Genomic DNA, 19,142 nt, shown 5'->3' with positions numbered 1-19,142 from the left:
GATTTTTACCACACACTTACAGAGATTCAACACACACGAAAGCACTGTTCAGTGTTTCCTCTAATCCCATGATTAACTCCCATGACAATAAGCAAAGGGGATTCCACCAATCCAAATTACACTCTTCTGTATCAGACCTTGTATATAGATCTCTGATTCAGTTAGAACTGCAACAGAAAAATCAGACAGCTCCCCTCTGCATCAGTTCTGTCTTCTGAAGATGCTAATCAGAAACATTGAGAACCCTGACAAAGCTATCAGGATCCTGGAATAAGAAGCCAGAAGGAAAAAAAAATTGTTTCTGTTAGGTCTTTCTGAAAGTTCATCCACATTTTTAGTTACTCACTAAATCCTGAAGTAAGATACAGATATTTTAAAGTTTCTGTGAAATATCAAGTTAATAAGTCTTTTCCTGAAATAAACCATGTAAATTTAAAAACAAGAGAAGGCACAAAGATTTTCAAAGACCATTTTATAGCTAAAATATCCAAACCAGAGTTTGCAAAAATAAAAGGCCAAATTCTTTATTACTACAATTCTTATACTTAAAACCCCATATATTCACATAACGAGGTTTTACACATATGAGGAACATCCCTGCACATGCCTGAACCTTGTAAATACAAACTTGCTTATTTTTTACTACATCCTAAAATATATCACAACACCAAAAAAAAAAAAAAAAAAGGAAAAAAGAGAGAGAAAGAAAAAGTTCTTCTAAAGAGAATAAATCATAACTTTATTTTCTTCCTCCAACACAATGGTTAAAAATTTAAGTTCTATTTTTACGTCTGTTTAAAAGTAGTAAAAACTTGACACAAGAGAAATCATATACTACTGATGTAATGCTCTCAATGTGAAACAACAAATAAGATGTCAAATAGCCGAAAGTTAAATGAGGAATGAATGGCTCTTGACTTACTTGTTTCAATAAAGGAAAGCCTCTTGTGGGTTTTCTTCAGAGCATACACTGTCCTGCTCTGTGTATTTGTGTCTCAAAAATAATAATATAAATACACTCTAATTTTTCCAAGACTGAAAAAATCCTCTTATTTTATTTAGATTACTTTAATTTCCATGGTTTATCTAATTCTTAATGATGATGCTCTTTTTAATGATTTCCATTTACAAGCTTTCAGGAAAAAAAAATCTATTCCATAAAAAAAAAAAAAAACCCAAACTAACAATGTTGTGAAAATTCAATTTCTTTAGTGACATCTATCCCAATGGTTTCTCAGTGCCTGACAGCTTTCATGAGTCAAAGACTAAAATTACATGAAGTGTCACTGATGTCTCCATCATATACAAAATCACTTTGGTATCTTTGTAGGCATCATTTTTCATTTATCACTTTGGAATCTTATAAGCATACAGCATGTATGCACAGATTGCATACACTGAAACACAGCTCTGACTGCTCCTTTTGAGGAATCCACACTTCAGAGACCAAATGTGTCAAGGTCACCTTCAGCCCCTAAATAGAAACACATAGGAGGATTGCATCTTTGCTTAGATTTTACCAACAATAAAGGCACAGATTCAGCTTTCTTGGGCTGGTTAGTTTGTATCCAATTTTTCTAAAACCCCCACAGCTGCTTAAAGGGAAACTTCCAGACCATCCCTTCATTTTATGTCAAGGCTGAATGGTGTGCAGTTTCCAATATGCTTAGTGTTGCCCCAGACTACCAAAAATATATATTATATATACACGCCCCCAAAACGTATACAGAAGGGCCTGTACCCATTTTTGTGCTCCCCTACTCCATCCACCCTCATCCTCCTAGTCTCTGCAGACCCCAGTTCCTCTCCTTTTTAAGGTAACCAAAACATGCTGTCATCAGCAGAAGAGGGTATACGTGTAAACACCAATAAAATGCCAAAACACTACATTTCCTTTCCTGCATCTGCTTTTATTTCTTTTCTTCACCTGACAGTAGGGCTAAAAATGCTCTCAAATATTAAAATCTCACAGTCTCAATCTCTTCTACTGTAAGCTTTTTGCAGTTATAGTCCTTCTCCTTTATTTACTAAGTCTCTGCATTGATGTCAATTGCACACTGCTACAGACAGAAATGTTGTTCAATCTACTTCCAGGACAACAGTCCAAGATCAAAGCTCTTGAAGGAATACCAAAACAAAAAAAAACTAAACAAACAAATGAAAAGGAATCCTTGGAGATGGTGTCTACTAATAGCACAAGGTAAAACACAAGTACAATAAAATACTTTACAAATAAAACCTTCCCTTTGGCTGTGGGTGTGGTGTTGAAAAGTCAGAGCAGAAAAGTGTCACTTTATGCAGCAGCGGTGCAAATACATGCAAGTATCACGGGTATGAGAAGGGTCTACGGAATTTATTGATGGAATTCATTGATGGAATTCAAAATAAAGAGCCCAGAGGGAAAATGCTGAGGATGAAATGCCTTTCCACTGGGTACCTCATGCAATAATAAAATGCAGGATTTGATCTAGAGAGGGGCAAAAAGAAAAGAGATTGGACACACAAAAAAGCCCACACCAAAACCACATCAAACAAGGAAACTTGCATATATTGTGTACGTCTGGCCAAGTAAAAACTGGCAATTTCTGGCAGTGTTAGGAAATGTGTAACTTGAGAAGACAGACATTTAGCATGAGAATGATACTCAACTTACCAAAGAGTAATACCAAACTTCCTAGCATGATGTTTTGCTATGCTCTACCCCAGCATGCTTCCTCCCAGAGAGGAAGGAAGGAAGAGGATGGGACTCTCTCTGAGGTGCACATTTGGATACAGGAACAAATTCCCCCCATCCTTTCATACGTGGCCATCTCTTTCTCCTGTCACATGCCACTTCCACCATGATGCTGATGGAACAGTAGCAGAGTAATCCAGCAGAAATTCTAAACTGCTAATGCCACCATGATGCATTCTGTTTCTTTCACTACAGCCCTACCACTTTCTATAACTAATAATACAGCCACACACAAACACCTCTTTTACAGAAGAAATTTAGGGCAGAGTACATAGCTCTGCTTTTTTAAAAGACACGAACCTGTATTTATACTGTAATAAACACGCCATGTAGAAAGATGTTGAAAACAGAAATTGAAACACGTTGCTTTTACTGTGAAAAATCTTTGCAAACCTTCAGTGCTCTGTAAACAATAAATAACTGAAACAGAGGTCATCTCATCAGGTTAACCATGAGCTGTGCTGCCAAGATAGAACGTCTGCTCCAGCTAGGCTGTGCTAGCTAGTACATGGATTAACAGGGATTTCAATTTCCAGGGCTGTCAATCTTGCATGCTTTCCAGCACTGGATTTCACCACATTTTATAAAGATACAATCTGAATTCTGAGTGAAAAATAATTCAAACTGCTTCAGCGGTGTTGCCAAAAGGGCTTCCAGAGCAAACAGATTATACATATTTTAATGCACAGGCTGAGAGTAGAAAAATCTCTGTCATGTGAAAAAAAAAAATATAAATCCACCAAACTTGGATCAACAGAGTCAGCTCAAAAGGTCTCAAAACAGTGCCCTTTTCTACAAATTCTTATGACATTTTCAATCATCACAACAAGAGAAAGCATCCCATGAGTCTTTAGACAAATGAGAGGTATCTGGAATAATTAAAGGTAGCATCTCTATTGCAAGGAGTGTGACCTGAAGGAGGGCAGTTGTGCCAGTGAGGGGGAAGCTGAACTTTACCCCTAACTAGAATTTTAAGCATAAGAAAAAAAGAGAGAGATTAAAATTATAAATCAAAGACCATTTAGTTGCACACCAGGTGTTAAAGCCCTGCTTCTAGATGCCATTAATCTCAGAGATTTAACTGGCTTTAATGGGAAGGGTCTCATTTTCTGCAGCAAGAAACAAAGAGTTTTCCATTAGGCACAATGACCTCATCCATCCCTCCCTGTTCCTACCTCACCTCATATGCAGATTCAAGCACACCCCAATTCATCACTCCAGTACAAAGCTGTTTGCAGCTCAGTGATCTGTTATGTTATGTTACACACCAGGCACAAAGTTCCCACAAGAAAATGAAGCTCCTTCAACTCTGAAATTGCTATTGCTGCTTTGAAGCAATGCAGGTTTCTTATAACAAAGAACTACTACTACTAATGAGCTTTCCATTGTTATGCTTCATTTGTTAAAATTCCACAGGTCCTCCACAAAGGGAAACCCTTATCACTACACACAGAGCCACAAGGAAGACACCAGAAGAGTCAGAAGCCCAAGAAGAACTTTTCTTCATAAATGGATGAGGTGAAAGAATTAGGTGGGTGGAGAAATGGCTAACCTAAGCATTACTTTAAATTCGTAATGACTTCTGTCATATAATTCTTCTTCTTTCCCTTTTACTTGCTCTTATTCTACAATTCCTATCCATCCATCCATATCTAACCTACACCTTTGTATCCCTTCTTCCTGCAAAAAAAAATACTCTTTCCTCAGGACTGTACATTACTATTTGAAATTTTCGTATCATTTCTGTCTTTGCAAGTCTTGGCCATGTTACTTAGAAATTCTCAGTCTCCATTTCAGCTTCTTTAGATTCATTTTTGCTACTGCTTTAACAAAATTCATTTTTGCCAAGAGCAACTAACCTCTCTGACCTAATTAAAAAAAAATTCCCCCCCTTCCGAAATTTTTGATTTCAAGTCCCCTTGGAAAGCTTCCCAGAGGAAGTACACATACTGGTACAGAAAGTTGTAATACTCTTCAATACTTGCATTGATCCATCCATCTCACATGCATAAACCACTGATGGAAAACTAAGCATACTGCTGCTTTCATTCCCAGTATCCACTCCTCTCTAAGCTCCTAAAATTCTGTTAACTCTTCAGAACTTTATTCAGTAGTTCCTCAACTTTGTTTACATATTTTCATTCAATTCCTTAAGATCAATTCACCTACTTTCCTCTAATTTTCTCCCATGACCATCTTCCTTCCAGTAACCTGATCTGTTCCAGCCATTTAAACTGCTATCATATGAAATGCTGTCACTTTTAGCCTTTCCCCTTTGATCATGATAATATAACTCCAACACTTTGCTCCTCAAGTTAATTCCCAAGCACAAAAGTATCTCCAAATCTATCAGCGGTTTCTCCTTCTCTTTGTACTTCCTTTAGGCTTTGTCATTTCATCTTGCTGTCTCTCCGCTTGAAGTTTACTGTCTCTACACCAAAATGGGTCTCACTAGAACTCACAGATGGAGAAAAGGTGTTCTGGCAATTCCTCGCTCCCTGACAGGCACTACAGACTGTACAGAGAACAGGGTAAACAGAAAACTGAGATTTTTTGACTAAGAATTGAACTCTCAAAGAAACAGCTTGAACATATTAAAACAAATTTAATTGTAATTTATCAAGTGCCAAAACAAGATTAAAAGGATTTATCTTAAAATGAGGGGAAAGGCTCCAAGCTCTGTGGGAAACCTCAAATTACATAACAGCTTAGCATTTTTTAAAATAGTGTTAGTAACAGAGTTCCCTTCTGGGACTGCACCCTGCAACCTTACTGTTTATAAAACAGCATTGAAGAACCACCACAGTGGGTCAGGCTGGCTGTTTAGCCCAACAGAAATGACAAAACCAACTCAGACAAAACATCCAGCCTGACCTACTACTCTGCCTTCAGAAGCAGCTAAGAGCAGATGTCTAGAGCAGCCACATGCAAAAATTCTCTTCCACTCTCCCCAAAACACTTCATACTTTCCCTAATTTGCAGCTCAGTAACTTTCTTACCTGGGGATAGTACCTTTGTTTATCTTTTTTATTATTATTATTTTCTTCCACCTCCTTTTCCATATTTGTTCAAAAGCTCTTTATAACCATGCAGCACACACTGCATGTTGTGGCAAGGAATTTCAGAACTTACACATTATGCAAAAAAAAAAAATCCCCAAACAAAACATTTCTTTTCCTAACTTTAAAACTGTTTCCTGTCTGTTTCAGCTCATCTCTCTTCTAATATAAAATTAGGTGGCACTGAGTACTCATTTCCCTATCGACACACCTCACAGCTCCTATAATTTTACAAACACCTAGCATTAAGACCTGGTTATTATCTCTTTTCCAGTCTGGAAACTCTCATCTAGTTAGTTGCTCTTGCATAGAATACTGTTCCATTGATATCTTCTGCATCCTGCTGCCCTTCTTCATTTTTGTTGCCTTTCTCTGAAACTTTTCCTATTCTACTTCACTTGTTCTGAGATAAGGAGACCAGGACAGCACACCATCTTTAAGACAAAACACTTCACAGATTTAGAAAGTGGTCTAATATTTCAATTTCTCTCATTTTAGAGTAATTTCTGATATAAATTTCCTTCCCAATTGCTCCTAAAATATAGAGGTGATTTTTTTCAATAAATGCTGCTTATAGTCCCAAGACCTCAAGCTAACTCAAAATACTTTAACATTACTGATCCTGAATTTCTTCCATAATTTTAATGGCCATTTGGCTTTACATGGTTCTTTTGTGTTTGTTTCAGTCTGCCCCTTTTATTTTTTTACCTTCTTTTGTTCCATAAAACTTAGTTTCAGAAATAAACCTCGTCACCACACTTTTGTCCCAAGTCACTTATAAATATGAAAATATCCGCGGGCACTCACAGAGGTATCTATGGGAATCCATCGGTGATTTCCAACAAATTTTTCCCCTGAAGCTTTTTTCCTTACCATTTAAACAATTATTAAAACAGTTAATAAGTTAATAACACAGTCCTCCTCCTTAACTTGTGCCTGTTTAGTTCCTTTAAAAAATTTTCAAGAGAACTTTCAACAGGAAATAAGTTTTCATCATTTAAGTAGAGCAATACATCCAATGATGTCTGTCACCTGCATGCCAGCTGTCCCCTTCAAAGACCACAGGCCATTTCTGTGATTTGACTGCAAATCACAAAAACACCGGCTACAGAAGATCTCTGGGAGTCCTCCAGTCAGACAATCTGGCCAGCCATTAAAAGCCACACAAGATCAGGTCAACCATAGCACTGTACAACTAAGACTCGAAAGCTCTACTCAGAGAGGTGCCACCCCCACCTCAAACCCATGCTTTATTCAGTGCTGCACTACACTCCTACAGAAAAATATTTACCTACAATGTCCAATCAGAACATTTCAATTTGCAATCTGTGTATGTTGACCTCCTGCTATTGGTTTGCTACAACTAGGTGTCCCGGCCTCCTTTCATAAAAATCCTTTCTTTAGGATTTTTCCTTCTTCTGGGAAGCTGAGGCCCCAGAAAGAGAATGCAAGCAATGGTTGTCTGCTGCTGTGAAATGCAATAGGATGCACCTGTGATTGGTCCATGTTGCTTGTGTACAATTAAGGGCCAATCAATGACCAAGCTCTCTCGAGGACAGAATAAGAGAGAGCTTCTTTGTTATTCATTTCTATTCTATTCTTAGCATAGCAGCTTCTCAACTTTTCTCTCTATTCCTTTTAGTATAGTCATAATGTATTATATATCATAAATTAATAAATCCAGCCTTCTGATCATGAAGTCCAGATTCTCGTCTATCTCTTCACCCCTGAGGAACCCTTAGAAAGCCTTGTAACAGCTAGGAACATTGGCTCCATCATCTTTCTAAACATCCTTCAAGTAGGTGAAGGCTTATATTAACCAGTTCATCAGGTCTTAAACATCCTCTTAATTGGGCTTTTATTCACAGAAATCAATCCTTTCTCAGTATCTCCACCGTAATACTCAATGCTCTTTCTAAAACAGAGATTCTAATCTAATTTTTTTAATTAATCCACTCAGTTTAAACAGGTGACCCACTGGTTTTTAGACTCTCTGAGTCCACATGACTGTTTTCTGAAACGTGGTATGAAATTAGACATCTTCAAGTATTCAACTGGTGAGACACTTAAAAGCAAAGGGCTGCATACCACAGTCAGAAGCTGGTCTATTTCATTCTACCATTCGTAAAAAAAAACTGGGCAGACTACATCTGGACCTGCTAAACTGAGAACAGTAAATTAATCCCAGAAAGGCAATCTCCTAAATCTAAGAGGGTTTCTCCTAACCAAAGAAGGTTTCCAAAACAGGAACCACCTCGAACTTTTCAGTGGTGAGCACATACACACAAGAATTACTCAGTTTTCTGCCATGGCTTTATCTTGGATCATTCCTGCCATAGAGTCATTACACACAGGCCACACAGAGTCTCCAGCTGGCCTCCTGCTCTTGGTGTGGTTGAAAAAAGCATTCATTAACTTTCTGCTTAGCCTGATAGGGGAATGTTTTGGTTTAATTTCCTTCTTTGAACATACACACAGCTTTTTTTAAGACATCCTCTTGCTTTTAATAGTCTCCTCCACCTGGTCATTTAGCTATACAGGCTTCCTTTTCCTCAGACATTTTTAGACTGATGGTTAAGTGTTTGTGTGGAGCCTCCAAAACAGCATCTTGAAATAGTGACCTTCAAACACATCACTCTTTCAGTGCCACTCTAAACAAGCATCCCCATTTTTACATAGTTTCCCTTTTTGAGGTTGAGCATAATTCAAGAGAGGTAAGAAGACAGCAGAATTGCAGGTTCTTTTTCTTTCATTCCTCCCATTTCCATTTGTCGGATTTCCTTAGCTTAGGGAAAAGAGAAAGGCAGAACAACTGCAATGGTCTACAAAGTCACATCACAAGTCTTTCTTCCAGACATCATCTCTCCACGACATTATCATCTACTGACTGAACAAAATACAGTCTCTTACCCACCTTTTAGTCACCATCCCTCTGTAATCATGTACTGCCTCTCTTCAGCGTTTGTGCAGAGCCAAAGTGGGGTCCTGGGTCTACCTTGGAGGCTCCTAGGAGTTAAGGGAACACAGAAGAGAGATAATAGGTATTGAGGAGGCAGCTCATCAGCAATTCTCAGACATTTATTGCAGACATAAAACATGTCTCTCAAGTCAATAAATTAGAAACGTTAGGCACTTTAACTACACAATGTGAAGAAGAACCAAAAGGAAAGAGAGAGAAAAAAAATCATTTTTTAAAATACCCGGCAGCCTGGGATGAGAATCAGAAGAGGAATATTTGCTGCAGAATTACCAAAATGCATGAGACATGAATTTGAGAAAAATCCTTACTCTATATTTTGCCTTGGTGCCTTAATACCACTAAAATTAAACATGTCTAATACACAGACTTAAATTTGTCCCTGAATAAAATCCATAACAAAATTCAGGTGGGTAAAACTTCAGTATTCTTCCACCTTTCCATAAAACAAAGTTCAAAAGAAAAACATAGTTACTCTCTAATATCTCAAAACAATACAAAAAGCATTTTCAAGAGAGAGATGCATCATTAAGGACATTTCAAGACATTAACCCATCTTGTAGGAATGACAAATACAAGATAAATATTCAAAAAATTATCTTGCTTTTTTATTTATTAAACCAAAAAAAGTACTGCTAATCAATCAAGTGCTATCTCTACTTGAAACAGCAAGACAGGAATCCCATAGCAGTTTCCTGCTCTCAGCACCTCAAGAAAAAGGCACTTCACAAGAAAAAACAGTAGTCCTCTGTCCAATTAAAGCATTCGTTTCCTCGACTGAGAACGTCTACAGATCAGAACAAATACACCAGCAATCAACAGCTCACCCTTGAACCTAAACAGAGACGTGAGGCAAAAAAGGAGTCATTGTTCCACTCTGCTTACTCACTTATATGAAATGACTGTACTAGATGACTGGAAGTGTTTGTGATTTTTTTCCAATGCTTTCCTGACCTATGAAAGTCTCAGGAAGCCTGCCAAATGCATAACCATAGAAATGTTTGGAAACCTCATACAAACAAGAAGAATTCTCCAGACTGGCCAACAAAGATTCAGATTTATGTTTACCACATCAAAATTTCTCAAGAATCCCACTCTCCCTATCATCAAGTACTTCAGATTACAATTTACATATTTTATCCTAAATTAAAAATTTTATCATATCATTTATATCATATGTGCACATATACAGACCCCTCCGTGAAATTCTGTGATGTCTCTGCTGTAGAAGTTGCCAAAACCAGATTTAGATGGTGTTCTCCAAGGCACAGGGATCAAGCAAAACTGAAGTATAGAAAGTCACTTTCAATTTCATAGTCCAAGGTAGTAGGAGAAGCTTATATTTTCAACAAGACATTGCATCACCTTTTCTTTGCCTCCCACTTTTCAGAAAGGCAAGGACAAATTTAAAACTTGGAAGAGGACCAAATTCTGCTTTTTATACTACTATGTACCAGAGAATACTCAAACACCTCAGCACTCAAACTACCCGTCACCAGCGCATGTTGATGACAAACTACTCTGAGACATTCAGTCTGTCAAGTAATTAATTAGAACTGTTACTCTGCAGCAAGTTCTACAGACAACTACAAGCAACCCATCTCCAAGATGCAGTGTGCTAGTGATTTATGTATGCACTCACTACACCAGAATGAGCAGCTGAATTATTACACTTTGAAACATTACAAAGAAGGCCGTATACCTCAATTTTTCTAAACAAGCCTAACACTACTAGTGCTTTCTATAAGCACCTGAACCTGCTCACTTCATGATTCTTATTCCTACATAAACATATCAGATTTTATTTAATCAAAATAAAAGCTTGAACAAGGTTACTTTTATTCTAATCTTAACTACATAAACAAAACTGGAAAGCAGGGTATGAATCCATCTTATTGATTTAGGGAAAATATACACACACACAAAAACTAATATGTAAAACTATGTAAAACTTTGATTTCTACAGATTCATGTCTTGCTCCTCTTACACTTCTTCATATGGCAACTCTGCAGCTCCTGTGACTGTGGAAGCACTCTCATCAAGCACAATACAGTACATGCTGTGGGTAGGATAACACCAGAAACCAGCCTGAGTATTCGCTTATTTAAGCTAAAATTAGGCTAACTCGGTCTACACAGCCCACACCAAACCAGTCTTACAGAAACTGTAAATAAAGCCACCAAAATTAGAAGTCTAACTAAAAAAAAAAAAAAAAAAACAAAAAAAAACCCATCAATTTTACTGGAAGGTATGCAATCATGTTTTAGTTTACTTTTGCTTTGGTTTAGCATCAGTTGCTAAAGTAAAAAGGTTAGAGTGGCTTTGCTTCATGCCTCTGTCTCGCACTCTTTCCTTTAAAAATGTCTCTTAGAATGGATGATCAGTTTCAGTCTAATGCAAAAACTTCTATGAAAATGGTCAGGAAAAGCAACAGACAAACTCACTTCCCAAACAGCTGTTGTACCCACTCTCAATGACAAACACAGGTACACAAGAGAGGAATTCAGCCATGGTACATTTTATTTCCCAGAAACCCACTAATTTAAAAGAATGGGGCAGCAAGGGGACTTCTGCAAACCACCTTTGCTCTTACATGGGTGCAGGCACTGGGCTCACCTCTGTCTGCTACACCTGAAGAGATATTTGGCTCCACATGGAACTGAGCAAAGAAACAATCACAGCATGTCTAGACACCGTGGCTCATCTGCATGCCCAGGCTTCCCACTTCTGCTGCAGCTGCACGGCACTGCTCAGTGCCACAGCAGAGCCTCGCCTCACCCAGACACCTGGGAGCTTGCCCAGCCACCCAGGATCTTCACACAACACCTAATGACAACCCCTGCTCACCTCACAAGACAAAAAAGGACACTGAGTGGGATAAGAACATGCCGGCTCCACATCATTTCACCAGCCAGCCTTGGCTTTTACTCCACAAAGTTGACAACCTGAGTTGAGGAAGCTGCTCCAAGTGACTGTGGATGATGTCAGTGAGGTTAAAGTAGAAGTGTTAGGGACACCAGGTAGATGGGGCTTTTCCAGACTTCAGTGTTCTCACCATCTATGCACAGGAGAACTGAACATATATGAAGTAAACTTCACTTACTAATTAAAATACCACTGAACACATTCTTTGCTTTTGTTGATATCTGACAAAGAAAATCTTGTCAAAACTGAAAAGGTACCAAAACTGAGAAAAGGAGAGGAAAACAAGAGTAAGAATAAAAGGATAAAAATATTTTCCTTCCTCTTATCCTCCTCCAAAACATGCCTGCATTATGCAAATATATCTTACTTTCAGGATTCAGTAAAGGATGAATGGTTGCAATCCACTACCTTGTGTTCCTTCTACAAATACTAACATTTCTCTTTATGATGTATGTTAGCAAATATTACTACTTCTCTTTCTCTCTTCATGCTGAAGAGGTCCGTGCATAAGGAAAAATAGCTCATTAAATCCAGCTAATTTTCTTGACTAAAGAACGCACATAGAAAGATGGCAATTATTGAGCAGAATCTAGGCATAAGAAACATGACAGAAATAGGAATAGTCCTCTTATAAATCTGCATTTTGTTTACATGCTTTCCAAATCACAATATTGGGCAGAATAAAAACAAAATAAAATAAACGTAGGGATTTTTAGGAGCAAGGAAAGCAGAACAAATTAAAAATCAAAAACATCCTTGAACATGCCCCAGCCACCTCTGCTTGAGACCACAGAACCAGCCCATACAAACGCATCCCAAACAGACAGACACCTGCAAACAGACACTGCAAAGCCGAAGCTCAGTGTACAGAGTGCTGCATCTGCTCCTGCTTCACGTGCAGGTCTGAGAAACTTCCAGGTCTGACACATGTGTTTCCTGGTTCATCTCAGAAATTACATCCAATCAAAACAGGAGCAGTACCTGGATTCTCTTAAGTTCCAGCTTTGTTCTCACCTTGCTGAGCACAAGCTCCCAGGCATTAACACCTGTGGACATCTGCACACACACACACAGAGGCACATGCAAACCTCATGAACAGTACATGTGACTCATCCTGACTTTGTCAGGCTGACTCCACAGGCATGGTAAAGTCAAAATAACCAGAACAGACTCCTTTAGGCCAAAACAGAAGAAATGCAGAGACTGGAGTGCCAGGACAGGAATCATATTGCTAGCAGGAAAGCACAGACAAGAATATGTGAAGTCACCAGTCAGCCAGAGTTCTCTGGATGAAAGTTACAAAACAGAATGACATAACATTTATCTGGTTTTGCAGGGATTTGACTAATAATAACTCACTTAAAGCCACTGAACTTGCCCTGCTACTTGTTTTAACTCCACTGAGGTCAAAGTGACTAGACCTGTTAATGTTCATTTAGCCTTTTAACCAACCACCACAGATTTATAGTCCAAGAGCAGCAGCACTTAGTTCTTCCAAAAACCCCACCATGATCCCAAAACAGTCATTTTTAAAGTATAGTACATTATAAAGACTTCTGACAGAACAAACAGTACTACCTTGTTTAAAATGGTAGAGATGGAGAAAAACAGTAATAAAAGAGAAATTATTGTGGTCTTGCTCCCACTGAAGTAATGTTTTTCATGAAGACTTCAAAGAGCAGGGAAAACATGGCCTTTATCCAACTTGCTTCAAATTACACAACTGAGTAATTTTATTCATAATAAATCACTTCTGATACAACTCTAATCTCCTTGAGTTTGACAGCATAACTTCTGAAAATCTTTATTCTTGAGCATGATGCCATTTATCCTTGGGCTTCTCTATCTATTACTGAAGTCTATAGTGCTCTGTTGCCACTGGTATTTGCTGCCTACATGTCTTCAAACTTTTACATGTTTTTTTCTGAACCTGAATTTCACTGGTTTGATGATCCAGGCAGACTTTCCAGGATACTGACAAGAATAACACTTTTTAGTACCATTCAGCCAAACAGTGTTAGTACTGAGGACATAAAAGGCCAGGAGTGTCATGACCAGAGAAATCAACTTCATAATGCAAGTCAAAGAAAACAATTACTGAACACTGTAGCATACGTATCAAAATTTGTTTCTGTGTGTACTCTACATGACTTAGATAAAAAAAATAAATGTTTCTAGCACTTTTGGGTGTCTTTAGATGAAACTCAATAGATGTATTGCGTTTGGTTTGGAGTTTTTTTGTTCATTTTGGTTTGGTTTTGTGTGTTTGTGCGCACATGCATTTTAATATTGCAGAAGGATACCATCCAATAGTCTTCTTAAGAAATCTCCTTTCTTCCCCAATATGCAACACCATACAGCTTCTACCTCTTCTACCATTTTCACCTGTAAGATAAATAGTCTCCAGCATCCACCCACCCAGACAGGAGCACAACTGTTCTTGGAATAAAACGTCATTCCTTTTCTGGAATTCTTCCAAGTAATTTCATGTCTTAACTGATTCTCTGATTTAAGTGACATGCTGGTAGCTGATGTTAGCATGTAAATCTTAAATTTCATTGATCATCATGTGTTCCAAAATCTATAAAGATTTGCAAAAAAACATCAAAACTGAATTCTGTGTAATCTGTAGTCTGCATGAAACAGCTGCTTTCTTTCTTTCATTAACCAGTACATGGCTCCTTTATTTTCCAAAAGCAGCAAGTAAGCTAAGAAAAGGTAAAACCAAAACTATGGGTATCATGGAAGATCAGTCCTTAGTAAATGCATCTTTACATATATAACCATAAAAATAATGTTTACTCTGACCTTTGGCAAAAGCCAGTGAACCTTTTCATTTCAATTTTAAAAAATTCAAATAAAGCTTAGATGACAGACACCTAGAGAAAAAAATAGTTCAAGCCCCAGGGAAGTCCTAGATTTTATTTACTATTCTGAAATACATTTGCTGTACTGCAGGATACCAGTTGATATGTTTTCTGTAGCATAATTAATTCAGGGACATCTGGTTGGTAGCAGACCAAGGATGAAGCTTGGGGTTATGAGACCTGGATTACAGTTCTCACTCAGGAAATGATTTGTGGTATATTTTTGAGAACCTTGATCTGACCCCATCTCACCATTATAAAATGTGAAGACATCTTTTAGTATAACCCATGTTCTTTAAATAAATACAAGTCTTTATACATCTCAGTGAACTGCACTGGAAACTCGGCAGCTCCAATTAAGACTGAACTCCTGAGGATAGCAACAATTACAGGAAACCTTTATGGTTGTGTTCTCTCAGTCAGAAAGCCCAGCTGCCTTTTGGAAAAATAGGACTGCACAGATTCATGTAGGTACTGCAGATGCCAAATAACAACAAAAAGGCTACTCCTGAATATTGCAGCTGCTGATAATGTTCACTGCCTAACAATGCAGAAAGTATTACACTCACTATTGCTTATAGCATGCACTGCTACACAGAAAGAAAAAAATAAAGCAGTGGTATGTAGTCTGGGAGAATCCAAGATGATAGTCTGAAGAGGAAAATCCAACTCAGTGCATATAGCCTGAGGTTATTGGAAAAGTGTCTGCTAATACGCAGCAGACTCCCATAATTGTGCAGCTGAAGTAATAATATCCCAACAAAATGCAATTACAATGCACAGTGTTTAAAAACTTTGCCAGTTTTTACACGCCAGTTTATTCCAAAAGCTGGCTTATCCACTTTGTCAGTCTAAGTGTTCCAAAATTATTTAAAGAAATCATATCCATTCCATTTTAAGTACAGGAGATCATATTAAATCCTAGGTAAGTCTATAAATTTTATTCGTTATGTATCAGGGAAGAAATTGACTTGCAATCTACTTTTCCAAATGGGGGGAGACTTCTTAAACCTTGTGGGAAGGGGGGCTGGGGTGGGAGGGGAGCGTGCATGTACATTGGTTGGTACAACTCATCAACAAAGTTTATACCATTTAGGCTCCCAGCCCAAATGTACTGAAATCATTTATGATACAAGAGAGAGAAGTAGCAACAGTTTCTTTGTCTACCGTGCTTTCATATTCTGTGCTATTTTTTTTTCTGCTTTGATTGTTCTCCTTCAGTGATGGATGCATTCCCTTCTTCCATCTCAGCATGCATGAGAGAAAGACAAAACTTAACATATCCATCACTGGAGCCAGAACACACAGCACACTCCATCTGGTACGATAAATCCCAAAGTGATAGATGCTCCCTGCTTCCCCAGCAAGATTCTTAGCTCTTCTACTCTCTCCAGCATGAAGTTGAATGCTGTGGGGTTTAGGGTTCATTTTTTTTAGGTGACTGTAGAGATAGCAAAAATATGGTTGTTGTGATGTGGACATATTCCAAGCCTCATCTAAAATGCTCTTACCCAGGGCCAAATGTTTTCCCCATCAGCAATGAAAACATGCAATGCTTTCTTCTAGCAGCCTATCCCTCCCTTTGCCACCCAACACGCAGGCAAGCTCCCATCTCATCTCCCTGGCTGCTCACCGTGCTGAAGCAATCACAAATGCCTCAGGCTAAGCAAATAGAAAGAGGTAAACACTTCAGTCCTGGGCACCATCCCAGGGAGGACACACACAATTTCCAGGCTCCTCAACAGATTTTTTTTCTTGTGTTTGGTACTAACAAGATTAAGGAAGATGAGTTTTAATATACAAGCAGGATCCCTGTCAAGACTGTGATTACAATGCCTAGCTCATCATAAGCCATCGCTGAAAGCAAACACCTTCCATGCTTTGCTGTGCACTAGGATTAAAACAGCAGAACTTCCCAGCACTGTGCCCACAGTGAACTTCCTTTCACAGCTCTCCTTCCTCCTGTATCTCCAATCCAGAGAATTTATACTTATTTTCAATTAACTTATTACATCCACACTAAGTAGAGCATGAAGTACAGGATTCTGCATTCACCTCAGGCAGCTGAGAAAGAACACCTGCATCTGATGTTGGTTACTGTATTTCAAGTTTGTTTGAGATTCCATTTTCATACAAAAATATAACACAAAAGACAGCAGGAGATTTTGGTAGCTGGAGCTGGGGTTCATCTGGAGTTTTGGTACTCAAGCTTTGGGAGAACTTGTGCAGGAGAGTAAACAGAGGCACAGGCACATTGTCCTGAGGCACGTTTATTAAAATGCAGCGTTAACTTCAGTATCAGGTATGGGCTCTCATTATCTTTGACAACTCACCAAGCAACACTTACAATTCTGATGTTGATTCACAATGCAATTGCATGAATCAGTAATACACATACAACTAACTGCAGTAAACTCACCAAAAACCAGGAAACTCCTATTTGAAACACCATTAGGAATGTCCAAGAATCTGAATTGTGAAACAAAGATTTTGCTTACTAGTACAGAGTAGTAGGATGCATGTCCTATTTAAATTTATCTGCAAGGATTTGTATGCTTCCATTGTTCCTGATCTCTTGTAATTATATATGAGGAAAGATATTTTTTAGAACACCTGCATCAGAGCAAGCCACTAAAATTTTCCTAGAATGACTACAGGAAATAAATAGTAAAAACAAGCAGAAGAAACATCAAAGACACACCCAAACTTCATATGGAAATCATCATTTTAAGACTGGTACTCCCTCCAGAAATACCAACAATGCTGCTGGAAAAGCTGCCATATTCCAAAGTTCTCATCATCTTTCAAAGGTAAGATAACTTGAAACAATGCAACAAAGCAAAGAGAAGCTGCACCGCAGATAAATTTGTGAGATAATCACACTTAGTCTAAGAAAACCTTCAAACTCTTCCACAGACTAAATACATATAGCTGGTGCCCAGGCTGCAATTGGCAGTGCTTTTACCCACAACTTATTTTCTCACTTTCTACCCCAAGGTCTGAATTTCTCCAAAACAAATTAATTTGGCTCTCACATTACATCGCGCTGGAGGCAACATTGATACACAAAGATCACAAATGAAAATCAGACCACACAGAAGGGTGTACTACACTTTCCCATATAAACACGTTAAAATGGGATTTTAACAGTATAACATTGAAGTAATAGGACTTTAAAAAACACATAACATTTTGAAAAAAAATTGTATTACCTTACCATCACCACAGATGAGACAAAATTGAACAAAAATGTGTAAGCATGTGGGAGACATTCTGCTATCATGACACCACACAGTCAGTGCTGGCCCAGAAGTGCACATCATTTTGCGAACCAGGAGGCCCCTCTGGTTCTCTCACTCAGAAACTCTGAGCAATAGTAAAGGCTCCAGTTAAACAAAACTCTAACTTAAAATTCTTTTTCCTTTTAGCCACAGGAAAAAGGACCTAATGCAAAGGGAACATTTCTTTTCAGATATGCAACCTTGACTTACTGAAACTGAGCATCCTAGCAGGGCGCTCAGCAGATGCTCTGGTAGAAGCTTCTTTGCCCTGCTCTGTCTTAATCAACTTAAAATTATGCAACTGTTTTAACTGGTCTGAGGACTACGTTTTACTGCTAATAGAAGAGTCTTTTCTTCTTTTGTTCACCAAAATCAATCTATTAGGAAAAAAATAAAAAAAGCAATACCCCCCCCCCCTTCAGTTCGGGTAATTTCTCATACCCTTCTCCTTTCTTGGTGGTGGAAAAAAAACCTAAAAATCAGTTTATTGTTACCCTCCACTGCCAGTCAAAAAAAAAAGCTAAAAGATGCCTTTTGCTTTTGTTTGTGTCCACACATTTCTGTGCAAAGAGTTTTCTTCATATATTTCCTCTATTAAGATTCAAGTCATATTCTTAACTGTGTTACATCTGGAGAACTTGGTCTTTGAGAGATCAAATACACCTCCCCAGCTGCCCAAAATTAGGCACCAAATTCAGAAAAACATAATACTTTATACAGTTTTAACCTACATTACAGTCCCTCTCCATTATCCAAAAATCCTCTTAAGGTCACAGTTCAGATGCAGCATTTGAAGAATATTTTCTCCACCCAGAAACAGATCTTTTGCACTGCTTTGTGTGCTACTACTGGGAAATACTGGGAAAAAATGGGGAAGGTTTTTCTATTTCCTTGTTGGAACATGCTGTTCCCCAGAACACCTATGGGCCTCATACTTAATGGTTAAAGTCTCAAATTTTGTAGAGCAAATCAGACAGTCAAAGTGGTTGGGGATGCAGCACAGGGCAGCTCTCAAGGCAGAGACCAAGCATCAGGGAAAAATAAAAGATGAACACTCTGCTTTTACTTTATTATGCACATCTTGTTATGGCAAGCTGGTGATATGCAGCTGTTAGAATGCAGCTTATAGGCACAAATCACAAAGCAGTACCAACCCTCCTGTAGCTCAGTAATTCCTCCTATCCACTGAAGGGCAGCACAGAAAAATACTAAGAACAAAAGACTCCAATAAACATTTCCTGATAAACCAGTTTTAGGTTACAGACTGCCTTCCTATTTCACAAAGTATAAGGATCACC

The 19,142-nt window shown here is 38.2% G+C and overlaps 1 protein-coding gene across 5 annotated transcripts in view; it reads right to left on the bottom strand.

Annotated features, from left to right (window-relative positions):
• Positions 1–19,142, bottom strand: part of SEMA5A (semaphorin 5A) — a 314,341-nt gene that overhangs the window by 224,292 nt on the left and 70,907 nt on the right. For all 5 annotated transcript variants that reach the window (XM_063162897.1, XM_063162890.1, XM_063162903.1 and 2 more), the window contains one exon: positions 8,708–8,799. The gene's annotated coding sequence lies outside the window, so the exon portion shown is untranslated. The remainder of the gene's footprint in view (positions 1–8,707; positions 8,800–19,142) is intronic.

Source organism: Melospiza melodia, chromosome 1 (genome assembly GCF_035770615.1).
Source record: "Melospiza melodia melodia isolate bMelMel2 chromosome 1, bMelMel2.pri, whole genome shotgun sequence".
In the NCBI taxonomy this organism is placed as follows: Eukaryota; Metazoa; Chordata; class Aves; order Passeriformes; family Passerellidae; genus Melospiza; species Melospiza melodia.
This window is presented reverse-complemented; position numbering and strand designations above follow the sequence as displayed.